Raw genomic sequence first — 19127 nt, forward strand, 5'->3', positions numbered from 1 at the left:
AACAAAAACATCCAGACAGGTGAAGACAGCAACCACAGGAGAAAGCTTTTTTCCTGCTTTTTAGAAAAGGGGCCCTGCATTTTTATAGCTTTTTTTGGGCTGGGAAAAATATGTAGTTAGCTCTGACCTCACAAATGCTGTCTCCTTTATCCATGCCTCAATCAAAGCTATTTTACAAATATAAGAGGATCTAAAGCTCTAAAAAGTTAAGTGATTTGCCACAGTACACACAACTGATCACTGCTAGAACTAAACCCTGGACTCAGGTCTTCCAAGGTCAAATGATCTTCTCTCCTCACCTCTCCTGCTAAGAAAAATATATACCAGAACATTGCATAATAAGTGGATTTAATTAAGAAACATTTTTTAACTTAATTTTTGTTCTATTTTCAAGGGACAGAAATATGATCCTTCTGACTTAAGGAAGTATTTGTATTTCTTAAGAGGATTCAAGTGGACTGATTTTATTTATATTATTATGAAGTTTTTTTTAAATTAAAAAAAATAATTTGCTTGAGACCTTCCAGACCATGTCATAGATCCACCTGACTCAAAGTAAACTGACTTATGGGGTTGTTTGCCCAGCATACTTGGAACGCATGCCTTGTTTCTCTCTGTTTGTGCCATATGACGGTGGTTTACTTATTGTACGATAAAGTCTAAGCCAGCGCCTGCGTTGCCCCACACCATAACTAAATCAAAGATATTGCTAATTCTTTTTTTTTTTTTTTTTGAGACACAGTGTCACTTTGATGCCCTGGCTAGAATGAGTGCCGTGGCATCAGCCTAGCTCACAGCAACCTCAAACTCCTGGGCTCAAGCGATCCTACTGCCTCAGCCTCCCGAGTAGCTGGGACTACAGGCACGCGCCACCATACCCGGCTAAATTTTTCTATATATATTTTAGTTGGCCAGATAATTTCTTTCTATTTTTAGTAGAGACGGGGTCTCGCTCTTGCTCAGGCTGGTCTCAAACTCCTGACCTCGAGCGATCCACCCGCCTCGGCCTCCCAGAGTGCTAGGATTACAGGCGTGAGCCACCGTGCCCGGCCTGACATTGCTAATTCTTATGAATCAATCTCTGTTTTTAAGTTTTTTAGAGACAAAAATGACGATTCTGATATTAAGAGGTTGGTGGGTTATTCAAGACCTACCAGAGAATCACAACTATCCTGTTCTTTTGAAGGCTTAAGTGGTTAAAAACAACTTTTGGGGTTTTGTTTTGTTTTGTTTTTTACTTAGAAAATTTGGATAATACTTTCCTTAAAATGAACAACCATAAAGATTAAAAATACCTGTAGAATGCATCAAAGATTACAAAGGACTTTAAAAGCAACCGTGTGATTCCTAATTTATTGATGGGTCTGAGGTTCAGGTGAGAATGTCACATGGCAAGGGCAGGCCAGGACTCATTCTTAGCACGATGCTCGTATCACAACGACACACCTTCTTCCAGAGGTACCACGACAGACAGAGGGCTCAGGTTAGATCACTGTCTTAGAAAAGGGAACACCCTGAGGCTTCCAGTCGTTTGTTTTCTGTGACCCTACTTCATTTCAGGCTAATACCCAGAACACTGGGTGGACCACTCTATGGCTCTAGGGAGAGAAAGGTCATAGCTGATGTAGTTGAAGAGATACCCAAATTGCATAGTCCTCTTGCAGACGTGGGTCTTTGGGCAAGTCGGGTACAAGGTGTGAGGTAGCTTGGGCTCTCTGGAAAAGCACAGGGATGCAAGTACTTTTAGGGTGGGGCAGGAGGTGTGGTTTTACCCTCCCTGTGTGCTCTGCCTGCTGGCCTGGCTTCTGCAGTGTTGCTTAGTTTGGGAGGTAGAAATTAACCTCTTCCTGAGCACTGCTAAAATTCTACTGTAGGGTTATGTAAAAAGTTAGATCATACAGCACAGACACAAATTGTCCGTTTTCGTTAGAAGGCTAGGAACATTTCACAGAGGACTGCTGGTTGTCTTGGTAACCTGACAGCCCTCCAGGACAAGTCTCCAAATAGACAGGGGGTGAGGACACCAGAGCCAAGGCCTTCCCCGACAGCATTCTTAGCAAAACACGGAGGTGCTGAGGCATCTTCAGGAAGCCTAGGCACCCTTAACATGAGACCAAATCATGGATCTGGTGTGCTTTGCCTGAGCAGAACACACAGTCCTGGTTTCCTATTAACACAGCTCCATTTCGGTGAATCCAGAAGAAAGTGCAGAGAAGCTTACCCTTCTTGTCCAGTTAACTTGCTGCCTCCCTGAAAAGTATGATTTTTAAAATCGTGGGAGATGGTGTTTTTACCATTTACTATTAAACCTCTAATTTGAGTCTCCTCAACATGTTAATTTAGGCAGCCACTACCAATTCATTAGAGTTGGCATAAAAGAGGAAATCTATTTGTCATTCTCATTAAAATGTGTTTTACTGTGATATGGTAGAAAGGGCACTAAAATTGATGTCCAATGACCTGAATTTAAATCTAGATTCTGCCATGACCTAGGGCACGTCACCGAATTTCTCTCTGTTCTTCAATTTGCTTCATCTTTAAATAAAGCAATTGGAGGAGAGAAACCCTAAAATGCCTCCCAGTGTCTGTGATTCTTCTGTTATTTTCTGATAATGTATTACTTTTGTTTTGATTTTGAAAATAAGGAGGTGACCATAATACTGGTCAGTTACCAGGCACCAATCACTTCTATTACATTTTCCATGCATATATGTATAAAATGAGCCTTGTGCGTGGATCTCCTCGTTGTAGTGGAAGCTACGTTGCATTGCCCAGACCTCCGTATCTTAGTGAAGGACTCATTCTCCCAGCTGCTGGGCGTGTTGCCTGCCCTCAAATGTCAGTCCCTCTCAGGGAATTGTTCTCTGCTGAAGGAAGGCACTTTGCTTAAGACATACCGCTTTCCTAGGGTCAGTCTGTATCCACGTGGCAATGAAGGCCTGGTGCCCTCACCCAACTCAGGGCAACTCTGAAAGTTTCTACTAGCTTCAGAGCTCCTCATAGGGTTGGCTGAGGCCTTTGAGGAGACTAAATTGCATCCCAGCTTCTCCCTCTGTCCAATTTGCTTCTTTGCCTTCCCCCACAGGAGTTGATTCTGAGAGCAACCCCTTGTAGAAATCCTGCCTGCTAATCTCCATTCAGAGTCTGCTTCCTAGGAAACCCACTCGCATCTCTCATTTCACCCTCTCCATGGCATTAGGAGGTAGACAAATATATTCGGAAGCTTGTGGAGGGTATGTTTCCATGGTCATCCCACTATTAATAGAAAATTATAGAGCCAGGATTTAAACCCAGGCATTCTGGCTCCAGCATCCCAAACTTCTATAAATATTCTACCTCCTTTATTTTTCATTCATTTCTCAGATTTTATGCAAGTTTACTCAAGTGTACACTTGAAAATCATTGCTTAAGTGTACATGTATTTCCCTCATATGGTTTTATGTTAGTCTACAAAGGTGAAGGCAAGTATTGGGAATAGACCCAACACAGTGACTTTTAAAATAAGCCACTCCAAAGTTAGGAACCTAAGAAACAATCCAGCAGTCCTAAACCCAGCCCCTTTCAAATTCTTTACTTTTTAAAATTTTTATTATTATTGTTTTACCATTTTTAATAAGCTACAGCCCCTTCCAAATTCTTATGAAAATAGAGATGAAGACAAAATGAGAATGTTGTTTGATATGCTGCAGGTGAAAAAAAATGAGGACAGTAAAGCCCAGAACACAGCCCCCCGGTGGGATTCTGCAGGCAAGAGAGGTGGCTGTTCACAAACCTCCATTAGTGTCTGCAGTTCCCGCCTCTGCTGGGGCAGTGGCTGAGCGTGGGACCGTAGGCATTCCCAGGTTGCCCTCTGTGCTTCCACCAACCTCCCTTCCTCCTTGCCAACCTGCACTGAGGTTCCCTGGCACTTTCAAAGACCTCTCGGTGAGATTTCCTATTCTAAGGAGGCATAAATTCATTCCAGGGGAGCCCATCGGGGGTGGCTGTGTAGACTGACACCTGGTATAGTGACAGTAGATGAGGTTTAGACCCCGCCTGGCTGCCACAGCTCAGTGATTTTAGGAAACTACCTTGGGAGAGTCTCCCCCGTCTTGCTCTGTTTCCTTATTCCTATTACCAGTGGTCGTAATTAGCAGCCTCATCTTACCCCTGGAATATTGCACCAGTGGTCTTTTTGCATCATCTCTTTCTGCTCCAATTCATCTGCTTTACCGGAACCCAAGTTAATCTTCTAACAAAACAAGTATAAAATATAATCTACTCTCTCCTTCAGTTATAAACCCCTGTTGTTTCCTCCTTCCTAGAGGATAAAGTCCAAGCTCCTTATGGAAGACCTCCTCCCATCTAACCCTACACTACTGCTCTGTCCCCATCCTCTGCCACAGCCCGGGTCCCTCCCAGGCCTGCACATGCGCGTGGCCGTCTGGGCAGGACAGGTTTGCACCATCCCCCACGTCGGCCTGGAACACGCTACCCAGGGTCCTCAGACCTTTGGGCTTCAAAGACCAGTACATTTTTTTTAAATGTGGGAAATGTGTGTTGGTTTTGTTAGGCCAAGTAAGAGAGAATATAAATGATAATAATACCATTTATTTTTACCTTGGTTTCATAAGAGAAAGAAAAACAGCAACACCCCAAAAGTAGAAAGTACATCATCTCAAACCAAAGTTTCTTTAAGCTGGATAAATTTAGCTTTCGGAAAGACTTATTGCCTTGCCCTTGTTTTCCTCATTTCCCCTCAGGCCAGTGAAAGTTTAACTACCAGCACCTGCTCTGGGCTTGCTTTTGAGACCCACTGACAAATCTTTTCCTTTCTAGAAAATTCTCACCCATCCTTGAAGATCAAGTTTGAGTGCTGCTTCTTGAGTCGAGTCCTCCCTGACTGCCCAAGGCAGAGGTAGTTTCTATTCCCTTGTTTATATCCTCATTACGGTATCATGTATATGGATTTTTGACGAGGTTTCTTGGGCACATGGAAGAAGGCATCAAAGCCCCTTAAAAATCTTCTTAAACACTCTCTTCTCTCAAATTGCCATTCCCTGTGGCAGCTGCTCTCCCTCACTCTCTTTAAAAAACTTCTTCAGCCTTTCTGGGCACACTTCTACATCCCTCTTATATAAAAGTGCATTGGAGCAGTAAAAGCTACATCGTCCTCAGCCTGAACGGCAAACCACCGTGGCTCAAGCAGGCCCTTAGTGCAGTGTGACGTTGATCCACCTACTCAAAGTACTCAAGGTCTGGAGCCCCAAGTGACCTGCGAGGTACCTGGGGCAGAAAGATCACACGTACACACACACACATACGTGCACAGAAACACACATTCGTTTTTTATTGTTGTTGTTGTTTTTGAGACAGAGTCTTGCTCTGTCGCCCGGGGCTTGAGTGCACAGGTGTGTGATCACAGCTCACTCCAACTCCTGGGCTCAAGTGATTCTCCTGCCTCAGTCTCCCAAGTAGCTGGGACTACAGGTACACATCACCCCCTATTTTTGGTAGAGACAGGCTCTCACTCTTGCTCAGGCTGGTCTTGAACTCCTGACCTCAAGCGATCCTCCCACCTGGGCCTCCCAGAGTGCTAGGATGGATTACAGGCGTGAGCCACCACACTCAGCCTAACTTTAAGGTTTTCCTGGGGTCCCCCTGGCCACATTGTTTTTTTAATGAAACAATGAATAAATGGGTGAATAAAAGTTCTCCAGCCAGTGGAGACACAGTCCATGAGATGCCACTGTTCAGTTCTTGGGGAACATTCCTGATACTTTCCCCGGTTTGATACTTTTCCTGTTACTGTAACTGAGTCTCCATATTCTCTAGAATGAAGAATAAAACATTTTTAAGATATCTGGGCAACTTCACCAGCATTTGCAGCCCAGACATGACAGGAGCTGCAATGCTGAGGTGTGGGTGGCTCATGCTTTCTCTAAGCCCAAATAAGAGGCAGGGGTCTTGATGGAGGAACAGAGTGGGCCCTGATGTGCTTGCCAAATGGGCTTGGTGTGCACAGGCTACATCCAGTGCTTTTGGTTCACGTCCTGTGACCTGTCTGGCCAGTCGCCCTGGCTGTCAGCCCAGGTTGAGAGGTCAGAGAGAAGCAGGAAGGTGACTGCAGAGACCATGTTGGTTTTGGCCTGGGGACCTGACAAGTCACACCACCTGTACTGTGGAGTTCCGAGAAGCTGCCTACTGCTCAGCCAGCCTGCTTGGGGACGAGTGGGGTCTCGTGCCTGCTACACACACCAAGGAAGCCATGGCTTAGCTAGTGAGCAGTGGAATTCTGGGAAAAGTCAGGCCCTCTGTGTTCTTTCCTCTTTTGCAAACCACGGGCGCAATGTGTTCTCTGGAGGTTCCTTCACTGTGTCCAACCTGCTCTCTGTCTGACTGGGGAAGGGCTACCAAGCCACGACTCATGGCACGGAGGTAAAACCAGACTGTCACAGAGTGTGCACAGCCTGCTTTAAGGCTGTCCCTGGGTTGCTCCTGTGTGTCTCACGACTTCTTGGGAATTTTACAGGATGTTCACAGAATCCAGTCTGTCCTTCAGATGCTTGAGATAAGAAATAGACTTCCTCTCCTTTAAGAATTCATTATTTCTCCCCTTGGGCTGTTTGTGTAGGAGCAGAAATATCACGTTCTATTCCCAAAGAAGTGACATGGTAACCCAGTGATGAAAATGTAAGAGACACACTGTGTTGGGCTGAGATTCTGCAGGTGGCGTTCAGATAGGGATCGGGCTGATGGAAATGATCGGGGGAGACCGAGGCCTTTCTCCTTGCAGGACAGGCTAGATCTTCCTGTGCCTTATTGCTATTATGGTCTGGTTTTAGCTTTGGTTTTGTTTGTTGGATAGGTGAAAAGGCCGGTTGGAGGAAGAGCAGGAAGGTCGGTCTTTATCAAGCATTACCTTGTTCGAAATGTAGCCACTGAAAGAAGCGAACCAATAGTTTTTGACAGCTTCTTGGAGGATAAGACAGTGTGTGGGTGATGGACACAGCCCAAACACAGGCCTTTCACAAATACTCTGGCTGCTTCTCTGCTGCTCTGGTCGTTCTGCAGCCCTCGGCTGTCCCCCTGGAGGCCAGCTGTCCCCTGTACACTGAGCTGCTCGCCTAGGCCAGCCACCCACGACTTCTGATGGCCTTTGAGGTGTCTGTTCTCTCCCCTCCTGCTCCATCTACCTGGCTTCCAGGTATCTCCAGCCTGTACACAAACTCCTTTCACTACTCTGGTCCAGCCCTTAGACTCCCAGGCAGATTGTTCTTGTTTAATTCCTTACAAGTATTCTCCTTCCTGGGGTGCTTGGAACTCACCATGGGGGTGAGTCAGGGCACGTTACCCACAGCTTCCCAGAGACTCATCCTGCGTGTGTGTGTCTCCTTCAACCTCCTTCCTTCCTCGCCTGTGGGAGTTAGACTTTTGGGGACCTTGTGCCCAATCCCTGAATGTAATGGAAGTTTCAATAGAATGAAAACAGGACTGAGTTGGGAGGAGGCCTGGGGTCTTGTAGCCCTGTGGTATCCCACCCCCACCCTTTGCCCGACTGTACCAGTCTGTGGCCTGTTAGGAACCTGGCTGCACAGCAAGAGGTGAGCTGTAGGGAGCAAGCGAAGCTTCATCTGTATTTACAGCTGCTCCCCATCGTTGGAATCACTATATAAGCTCTGCCTCCTGTCAGATCAGCAGAGACATTAGATTGTCACAGGAGCACGAATCCTACTGTAAACTGCGCATGCAAGGGATCTAGGTTGTACGCTCCTTATGAGACTCTAATGCCTCATGATCCGAGGTGGAGGTGAGGCAGTGATGCTAGCACTGGGGAGGGGCTGCAAATACAGATTATCATTAGCAGGGAGGTTTGACTGCATAATAAATGTAATGCACTTGAATCATCCCAAAACCATGCCCCCACCTCCCCAGTCTGTGCAAAAATTATCTTCGATGAAACTGGTCCCTGGTCCCAAAAAGGTTGGGGACTGCTGTTGTAGCCCAACTCTGCCACAAATAGTTGGCAGAGTTCAATTTCCTTGCCTGTACAATGAAGTCAGTGGCTCCCAAATTTGGAATAATGTCAAATTAGCCAGCATTAGATCATTTATCTTTATGTTCCCCACATGACCTGCACAAACCAGATCTGGGAACCATGCAGCTGGGTGATCTTATCCCATGAGTCTATCTTTTTAACATAGAAACATAAACTTACTTTGCTGACTGAAGACTGGAGAACTTAGAACTGGAAACAGACATAAAATTTAATAATCCGTCTCTATGGAGGGAAAAAAATGAAACACCTTTAGCTAGTCCAAAGATGAAATGGAAAAATAAACATGTCTTAAAATGGTTTGGTGGGAAATATTTTCTTTGACAGGATATTAGAGAATTTGTCAAGAGTTATTAAACAGGGGAGTCAAAGGTTCCATTGCAGGAACTCAATAAATATTTGTTGATTAACTGATTAATGTGCTAATTCAAGCAGAGAAGGAATTTTATCTCTGTTTTAAAGTCAGGATTTCTAATTGCCCATTCAGGATAAAAATATGCTCCGTGTTCAGCTAAGCAACCCAAACTGTCTATTCCATTATTCCAACAAACACCAAAAAGGATTTAATGTATCCTTTGGCAACCAAAGATAAAACTCCCACGTCAAGCTTCTTTCAGGCAGATATTAATGGTTACTTTTAGTTATTAAGAAATATTACATAATTCATGTGCTGTGCTTAGGGACAAAGTAGGTTTAAATTCCAGACTCCCAGGAATTTCAGGCAGATTTCCTTTCTCTTTGAGGGTGGCTTTGTTCCCCACCCCGGGTGTTTATTATGCCTCTGAGTGAAACCCAAACGATGACAATGGCAGAGCTTTTGAAAATAAAAAGGACCCAAGGTCCTTTCAAAAGTGCAGCAATCAGAACTATTGATTCCAAAATTGAGCAATTTCCAGTGGTACCAAAGAATTGGCATATTATAGTAATTAGAATATGTCTTCCGTTCAACACATTCCAAATTACTTTCTATTCACACACATTCAAAATGTATTTTTGTTCAGCATATTCAAAATGTTCATCCTTCAAAAAGTGCTTCCCAATTACCCAGCGCCCCCACCCCACTCACCTTTATTCCACCAACGGGAGGGTCATTTGAATGCTATTTGCTCTGGTAAGGTGCTGTTATTTGAACAATACACTCACATTTCATGTAAATCTGAATTATGTAAATTTTAAATAACACTATGTAAAATAGTAATAAAATATCACTGACTGGCAACATTTGAAATCGTGCAAATTCCTCCAAATTTGTATGAGTTTTCCAGACTAGCGTATCAAAGCCAGAGCACCGCCTGAGTGAAACTTATACCACATTTATTTAGTCCCTTATCTGAAGCGGTAAACAGAAACCCCCGTAGGCCTTGGTCAGATTCCTGGGGAACCACACTGTGAATTGGAAGCAGAGGCTTTTGTGAGTGTATAGTGCTGTTTTTTTTTTTTAAACATTCATTGCTGTAATAATTTAACATCTTTTGTAACCTATGATAATATCATCTAAGCTTTTATAAAGTGGTGGCACTGAAAATGTGCCATAAATTACAGTTGTCCTTCGGTATCTGCACAGATTGGCTGCAGGACCCCTGTGGATACCAAAATCCACGGGTGCTCAACCTACGCACACCCTCCCATGTATTTTAAAGCATCTCTAGGTTACTTATGATACCTAACACAATGTAAATGCTATGGAAATAGTTGTTGCACTATTTAGAGAATAATGAAAAAAATGTCTGTGCATGTTCAGCACAGATGCAACCACCCTTTTATTTTTTTGGAATACTTTCCATCCATGGTTGTTGAACCCGAGAATGTGGAACCCCTGGATGTGGAGGGCTGCCTGCTCTACGCGATGACGTTAGATGTGAGAGACAGGCATGACACTGGCCGTGATCCACAGCGCAGTTCATTCAGGAGAAAGATTCTGCAAAATAAAAGGGTTAGCGCTGGGGCATTTTTAAAAAGCATCATTAAAGCAAAATATGCTACCATGAGTATAGATGTGTGCACTCTGAGAACATATCCTCCCCGTTTTGTGATCCTGTCTATAGGAAAATTAGGCTTGAATTAGGTGAATTCTGAATGAAGTAGTTTTTGAGGAATGCAGTTGCCTTTAAAACATCCTCATGTGACTATAGTACGTATCCATCCTAGATTGTGATCTCTTTAGGAGGAAGTGGAAGCCATCTGTTGTTGTTATATGCCACACTCCAATTACCGAATGATAATAATGGGGACATTGTGATAGGACTTTTCTATTTACGAAGTGCTTTTGACCCAATTCGCCTTCATGACGACCTGCAAAGTGAGTTTTCTGATTATCCCCATTTGACAAGCCAGGCCCCAGAGGTGCAGGGGTTCGCTGATCGCTCAGATCACCCAGCAACGAGTAGTGGGTAAGAAAACTGTCCGTTGCCCCTAGAATGGGAACCTCCAGGCATCAGAATGGACGTCTCACATTTGCCTCACCTTGAAGCTGGAAGTCTGAGTCCTTCCTCTGCACGGGAGCGTGTGCTGGCAACACGGGGAATGAAAACCTCCCTCCGTCCCTCCCTCCTGCATTACCTGTGACCGTGGGCCCATGCCTAGTTCCCTGGAGAATCACTTTGTTAAGGCAACACTTTCATTTGAGGCTGGCTGATGATCAAGAAGGGTCCCTGGTGTGCACTGATGTTCAATGCATGGAAATGTGTCCCCTAGGGATGGAGAGGAGAGGAAGGGTACAATCCCCTGTCAGAACAGAACCGTCATAGCTACAAGTCCCAGAGGGTGCAGCAGAAAAAGTCAGGGGAGCACTTTCTGTTTCCAACCATAACGAGTCATGAGATTTTAGACAAGTCCTTCAACCTCTCTGGGCCTTAATTTCCTCATTTGCAATATAAAAACACCACTTGTTCAAACTACCTCACAAGACTGTTATGGAACGATGGGAGTGCTGTCTTTCTGACACATGCCTCGCTAGAGCAGGACAGACTCAGGGCCTACCCTGAGCCTCCCCACCTCATACCAACACCTCCACCCCATGCAGCCCTCTACACTCCCTGGCGGGGATGCACAGGACTTTGTTGTTGATCTTAAAAAATAAACTCAGGTTTTCGAATCCGGAGAACAAATAACAAATATGCCAGCTAATTGAAGGAACTGAAAGACATATTTATAGGCAAACCTATTTTGTTGGCTTTTACAGATAGAAAATTATGTCCCGTTTTGGTCTCTAAACTAAAGTCTATAAAATTATCCCCATGTGACAGTGAAATCAGTTTTAAAAAATTTATTTTGGAGATGCCCAGAATGGGCAATTTAGATGTATTCGTAGGGAATCTCCTCTCCTTGCCCCCAAATGTGCCTCGGGTGTAGCTTTACCAAACCAGAGGTTTGTCCGGGAATGTGTTCTTGTCCTCCAAAAAGCAGGGCGTGGCTCTGCGAGCAACTCAGGGGAGGAGGAGGTCTGCTCTGCCACACCTACAACCCTGGGAGGGGCCGGGCAAACGGGAAGAACACCCCTGCTCTCCTCCCCAGGCCCCCGCCAGGCAGCGCTTCCCCCTAAGCTGCGGCTGGCGTGCATCTGATTTCACAGGAGTTGATGTCTTTGCGGGGAATGGTTCTGCACAGTGGGGTGTGCTCCGGGGAAGCAGAGCAATGAGTTTTATGTTGTGAGCGTTTGATTCTGGCTGCCTGGAGGGCCTGGAGCACTGCATCACATCGAAAATGAGTCTCAGCCCACACCTGGCCCAGGGGAGGAGCATAACGAGCACCCGTCCCACATAGCTGCATCCCCTTCTCTTGGGCTTGAAATTCCCTGTGGAAGATCTTGGCTGGCAGCCTACCGCCACCAAGCTTCTTAGTTTTGTGTTAAACACACCAGAGTTGTGCACAAGGCAATAATGTGCAAGTGTGTGTGTTGAGAAAAAGGTCCTTTCACCTCATCCATTACGAAAATGTGGAATTTACAGAATCCTCATATTGCAGATGCTCTAGATCCATCCCCCACCCCCACGTAGCCCCTTGAGTACACAAGCCCATGCTGAGGTTGAGGAAGGAGGCCCAGGGAGGCCCCGAGGCTTGCGGTAGGCCACTCAGCCAATTGGCAGAAGAGCCAGGCCTAGGCCCACTTCTCTGCACCCTCTTGTCTTGAGGCATGGTTGACATGCCTGTTACCCACCAGGTGGGCCAGGCTATGAAGGGTGGAGCAGGCGCACCTACTCGAATGAGACAGGCACCTGGACAACACACAGAGAGGGCTTTGCCAGGAGCAGTAGTCTGGGAAACAGAGTGAAGTCTTTAAAGGTTGTGGCTGCAGAAAGAAGTGATGTCATCAACAGCTGTTGGAACCTGAGAGGAGAAGCTGGGAGCAGGTGATGTTGGAGGTCATGCAGGCAGGTGGTGCTTGGTGCCCAGGCCCCAGACACTGGGCCCCATTTTTGGGAACAGGCCCCTTGTCCCTGGGAGGGTGTTTGGCACTAGAAAGTCAGAAACTGAGCCCTACAGGCACTGAAGTGGTTATCAAGAGACAAAAATGGATGTTCAAGTTTAAGAAATAGGGGTGGAACCCAATGATCAGGTCGAAGATGGGGTTCATTTTGGGGAGCAAAGCAACAAAGCAGGGTCAGGAAAGGGGGCCAGACTGTTGGCAGTACAAACCAGACTGGCCCAGAGGCCAGGCTGGGACTGGGATGTTTAAGGGGGTTGGCGCAGGGATAGAGGTGAAGGCCGCTGACCAGGTAGAATTTTGTACTGACTTTTAGCCCAGTGCTCTTTTCTATTAAATATTTGCCTGTTAGTTGTTGTGCGAAACCAAGACTTTTCACCCTTGAACCTTTCTCTCACAACCTGGCCCCAATCCATCAGGAAAGAAGGGCAGCTGTACCTGCCCCATGTGCCCAGGTTCTGCAACGCCTCTGCTCAGCCAGGAGGGGTCCAGGGTCACCCCTCCTGCCAAGGTCACCACTGAGGCCCCTGCTGAGCTCCCTGCTTCCACCCTGTACCCTGGAGTCTGTTCTCAGCGCAGCAGCCAAAGGCATTCTGTCTTGAATGCAGGTCAGAGCATATCCCCCATCTTAGTCCGTTTTGTGTCGCTATAAAGGAATGCCAGAGGCTGGGTAATTAATAAAGACAAGAGGCTTATTTTGCTTACAGTCCTGCAGGCTGCACAAGAAGCGTGGTGCCTGGCTCTGCTTCTGGGGAGGGCCTTCCACTCATGGTGGAAGGCGATGGGGAAGCAGCATGTGCAGCGTTCACACGGGGTGGCGGGCGGGCCAGGCTCTTTTGAACAGCCAGCCCTTGCGGGAACTGACAGAACAAGGACTCGCGCATGACCAGGAGGATGGCACCAAGCCACTCCTGCGCCATCAAATCCCAGCATGGGACTTGGTGAGGCCAAACAGACCGCATCCACAGCTTGGCACACCCTCTTACTCAAAACGCATCCCTGGCTGCCATCTCTCCGAGTGAAAGGCCACGTGTCCTTCTCATTAGTAAGTGGGAGCTAAACAATGGGCACACATGGGCACAAAGAGCTGTAACAGAGCTCAGTCTAGAACAAGCTAAGTTCAAGGTGCTTGTTAGACACCCACATGGAGATGCCAGGGTGCTTGTACGAAGTAAGTGTTTGTAGGACAAAGCAGTGCTCCTCAGTCCCTCACGGCCCCTCCGGGCCCAGCCGACTGCCCAGTGTCATCCCCTACTCCTTCCTGAATCAGAACCCATCACTGGCGGCCATCGCTCTCGGAGTGAAAGGCCAGCTTCCCTCTGATGTCTCACCAGGGGGTGATCTGTGCACTGGCCCAGCCTCACCTCCTCCTGCCCCTCCCCGCTCGCTCCCCTGCCCCCAACACAGGCCTCCTTGCTGGCCCCAGCTGCTCCAGGCATGCTGCAACCTCAGGGCCCTCGTAACTGCTCTTCCCAGGTACCAACTCGGCTTCCTCACCCCTCCTCCATGTCTTTGCTCCAACACCATCTCCTCTGTCAGCTCCCCTCACCTCCTTGTCCAAAACTAGGGTACTCTTCTCCCTGGGTGTCTTACACGCCCTTGCTTCATTTTTCTTCCTCGTATTTATTATCATCACACATAATTACATATTCGATTTATGTGTGTCTGGTGCACCAAGATAAAAGCTCCATGGGGGTCAGATTTTTTGTCTGTTTTGTTTATTGATGTCCCAGAACAGTGCCTAGCATCCAGTAGGAATTCAATAAATTACTGAATGAATGAATGAATGAATGATAGAAAACTTGGTCACGGAGAACGTTGAAGGTAAATAAGAAGAACAACAATAATAACAATAATAATACTTTTCAATTTAAGCTATTATCTGCTCATTTGTTTAAACTCCGCCTTGGTTTAGAAAGTCTCCCCTTAGCTGTGCTTCATTACCCGTCTTTGCCCTGTTCTCCACTGTCGGGTGGCAGTTTAGCAGTTCAGTTGACAGTAAAAGGGTTTTAGATGATGTTACAGGCTGAATTGTGTTCCCCCCCAAAAGATATGAAGTCCTAGCTTCCAGTGTCTCAGAATGTGACCTTATTTGGAAATAGGCTCTTTGTAGAGCTTATCCAGGTGAGGCATTAGGGTGGACCCTACTTCAATATGACAGGGGTCCTTATAAAAAGGGGCAATTTGGACAGAGACAGAGGAAGGCAAGGGGAAGACACACGCAGGGAAGAGACAGCCGTGTGAGGACGGACGGGGCAGGGCAGGCAAGGCTCTGCTTGGCTCCCCGCTTGGCCACGGCCGTGCCAGGTGCGTGGCACGTCACTCCACCATTTAGACTCTCTGTCATCACCAGCAAAATGAGCGTTTGGAGTGGATCTTGTCCACAGCTCCAGGTCACACGCAGGTCCCACAGTTCTGTGACATCCTCAGAGGCTTAGATGTGAGCAGAAGGCAGGAGGAGAGAACATTTGGTGAAACAGTGACCACGAACACATTTTCAAAATAACTATTAATTGGCAGAGCCCAATTCGACAATTTAAAAACTTGGTGTGCTCCCCTTGGCTGGTTCCTCGGCATTTATTTCTAGCCTGGGCTGATGTCATCGATAAACTGATTGGGAAGATGAGTCAGTACTTGAGTAGGGTGAGAGGCTCTAGGTGACAACCACCCGATTAAGCTAACTGTCACCTCATAAGTTCAATTGAAAAGGAGAAGAGGGAAAAAAAAAAAAATCACAGAAAGAAAGAGGCCCAGAGGAGGAAACTTTTGGTCTGTTAGAGAATAGACTTGTGCAGAAGGGCCCCAAATAATACATAATTGGCCAGCTTCTTGTCAGCTCTGCCACTTCGGTCCCAGTGGAATTATATGTCAGTTGTACAAAGTGCTATAAATAATTATTGGTTTTGCAAAAATTATAACCAGACAGAAATGCTTATAACACAATGCTTATAGAAATGCTTAACAGAAATGCTTCTAGTGTCCCACGGAAGCTACATCTCTGAAATATCCAAATTTGGAAACAATTAACTGCCTCCAAAATCTGCCCCTCACCTAAGTGTTACAACAGCCAAGGGCAAGCACTCCCCTCCCACCAGATGGGTAGGCTGGGGGCATGGGGTTAGGGGGCGGATTGTGCCAGAGTAGTCTGGGCAAGACACGGCTGTTGTTTAGGCCAGAAACAGAGACCTAGAGGTTATCTATGGAAACTTCCACTCCATTCAAGAAATCAGAATATGACCCAATAGAAGGATTTTTTATCAGTTCATTCAACAAACCCTTATGGGAACTTTCTAGCTCCCAAGTGGTGGATACTGGACATGCAAGACAGACACTGTTCCCACTTCACTGAGCTAATAATTTCAGGTAAAATATGAGAAATTACAATAAGAATTGTGAAGGAGACAGAAAATAACAAGAGTACTTAATTCTGATAGAGCGATCAGGCCTCTTTGGTTTTTCTCCGTGTGTGTGTGTGTGTGTGTGTGTGTGTGTGTGTGTGTGTGTGTTTTAGAGATGGGGTCTCGCTATGTTGCCCAGGCTGGTCTTCGACTCCTGGTCTCAAGTGATCCTCCCACCTTGGCTTCCCAAAGTGCTGGGATTACAGGCATGAGCCACTGTGCCTGGCCCAAGAAGGCCTCTTTGGAAAGACAAAATTAAGACCCACAAGGTGAAGAGGAGCTGGCCATGTAAAGACCAAGAGCAAGGCCAACCCAGGTAGAGGGACAGCATGTGCCCAGGTCCCAAAATGGGAAATCAAATGTCTGCTGTTGACGTGGAGGGGAATATAGAGAAAAAATTCATAAACAGGACAGAGAATTAGGAGTCTAGAAGAACTCGAAGACAGCAATTTGCCAAACACCATTAGTTATATTTTCTAAAGTTTAGAGAGGCTCACTCCCCCTAAAGTCTCACAGCAAGTCCATGAAAGAGGGAAACCAGAACAGAACTCTGGACTACTTTATATTACCAAACTCTCTCTCGCTCTCCCTCTCTCTCTCTTTCTCCCTCTATTTCTATCCCTATCTCTCTCTCTCTCTCTTACCGTATTGTACAATAAACCTCTTGAACTTATTTCTTCTGTTTAACTGAAATCTTGTATTGTCAAGGCATTTTCTTAAACGGTATTTCTGTTGTTAATAGAAATTCTGCTATTGGAATAATTTTTTCCCCTACTTAAAAGCTATGAAGACTTTTTAAAAGATATAAGTTCATTTTTTTTTCTGTTAGGTTCCAACTGTCTTCTTTATCCTGTGCATGCTACACACATGTGCACATACACACATACATACTTTCTCTAAGAGAAAAAGTGCTCATTATATGTAAAAATGGCAAACCAAACCCTCTCCTTAACCAAGCAGAGCAATCTGAGTTTCCCTCATTCCCGTTCTTCCAAAATATTGAAACTGTGTGTGTCATACAAGTGAATTGCAGATTTGGAAGGGATGTAAGAGGTCCCTTTGTCTTGTTGCATTCATTTGTTTGCTTACTTAGTCAACTGTTCAGTGATCTCAGCCCATGCTCCCACAGCAGGGCTACCTCTCTAGTGACTGCACTCTGCCACGCTGTTCTGACATCCTGTGTACTCGTCTGTCCCTTCTGCTGGACCAAGGGCTCCATGGGGAGGGTGTGTGTGGATCTGTCCTGAGCACCAGAAAGCCCCCAGTGCCAGCACAGTGCCCAAAGCATCAAAAGTGCCCAATGAATATTTGCTAAAAGTTGAAGGAATGACTGAATGGATGGATGAATACGTGAAGGTTGACTATCCTCCGCTCTTAATTAGAAAATTCACCTGTGAGAAAGTGGTTCTGTATTCATGCATTCTCCAGTCTTGTCTTCAAACACTGTTACTAGTGAGTTCAGGTACCATTAAATGCTTATCCACCATCAAAGACCATTTAAATCCAGCAACAAATCTTACAGTGACCGTGGTACTTCCAAAATTTTCTAAATTGTATTTCTTATGGTTTTCGATAGATAACAAATGTGCATGATTCCAAAGTCAAAGCGATATAACAAGGTGCACTTTGGGAAGTCTCACTCCCACCTGTCCCCAGATACTCTAGTCCCCAAGGCCCACTGCCCATCCCCTCTATAGTGATCATGGGGACTGTGTCTGGAACAGTGCCGAACTGTGCCTATTGTCTTGGTATAAATATTAACAGTGACCCTATCACTCCTCAAAGTATCCCATTTAGGCAAAATATATATATGTATTTTTATATATATATGCATATATATGTAGTTACTCTATCTGTAGTTAAGCACTTTCACTACTTCCTTCAAGCTTTTCCTTGTGCAGATTCAAGCAAGTAGGAACGTATATTCCTATATTCCTATTTCCCTCTTCCTTGCGTGCTCTTTTCAGTGCCTGCTTTTCTTCTTAACAGCAGGGAGCCCTTCTCATGAAGATGTCCTCATCTATTCTTTCTTTCTTTTTTCCTTTCTTTTTTTTTCTTGCAGCTGCGTGGCACCCATTGTGTAGATGAGTATGGCTTATTAACCAGTCTGCTATTGATGGGCGATTGGGTTATTGTCAAGTGTTTGTTATTGAAATCAATGTGTCTATGCTGTTCATTTGCACTTGTGGAGTTGTGTCTCTAGGAACATACCCAGAAGCGGGGTTGCTGGGTCAGATACAAACGCATCTGTAATTCTGATAGATGTAGCCAAACTTTCCTCCACTGGGGTTGGGACATTCTGCAATTCTAAAACATGGTTTGAGAAATCACTGCTTTCCTATCATCTTGCTCTTAAATGCCTCACAGACTACAAGACTTGATCCAAAATTAGAAACTATGACCCAAAAGAGAATACTCTTCACTTATCCCTTTCCCAGAACCAGACCTGGCTGCCTAGACCTGCCCAAAGAAATGCTAGCACATTAATTAATGGTGTGTTCCAATAGTGATCTAATCGGACGATTTTTTGCAAAAACGTTCCTGTTCTTCATAGCAAATACTTTCATCAACACAAAGAACTTTCAGTATTTTCCTAGCTTTTCGATGACTAACAGTTTTTTATTACATCTAATAACTCGGTTGCTAACCAGCGGTGCTTCTTTAGTCTGATGCATAAAGAAGATTAATAAGAACTATGGAAGACTGTCCTGTCCACAAATATGTTGCAATTACAGCAAGTACGTATGTAGCAGTTGGTAAACACTTACCTATGTCATACTATTCAAACCCTTCAGGCTAATGAACAAGTTGGATCAGTTGCCCACATCTTGCTGTTAGAGTGACCTTGCTAGAATACAGAAAATGAGTCCAATTAGAAGCTAAAACTGAGGCTATGTTATTTAACTCTGTAGCAAAGAGTCTGTCAAACTGTGGTCCTTGGGCCACCTATATTTGAGTCATCTGAAGGGCACGTTAAAAGGGTAGATTCCTGGACTGCCCCTTACATCTACTCACTCTCTCCAAGCCAGCATCTTCACATGCCACTGTTTTGAGCATCATCGTGGTTAACCAGAGTGATGGACAAAATGTACTGGATGACAGGCCAATGTTCTGTAGGAACCTCCTAGCTCCCCTTACCCTGACTTTTAGAGAACATTTCTTTATCTACTTTTACTGTCTCATGATTTTTTAAAAAATGTCTTATTATGAAAAATTTCAAACATAGGTGAAAGTAGAAAGAATAGTATAATAACCTCCATGTATCATCCAT

This window comes from Lemur catta, chromosome 5, assembly GCF_020740605.2.
Source record: "Lemur catta isolate mLemCat1 chromosome 5, mLemCat1.pri, whole genome shotgun sequence".
NCBI lineage: Eukaryota > Metazoa > Chordata > Mammalia > Primates > Lemuridae > Lemur > Lemur catta.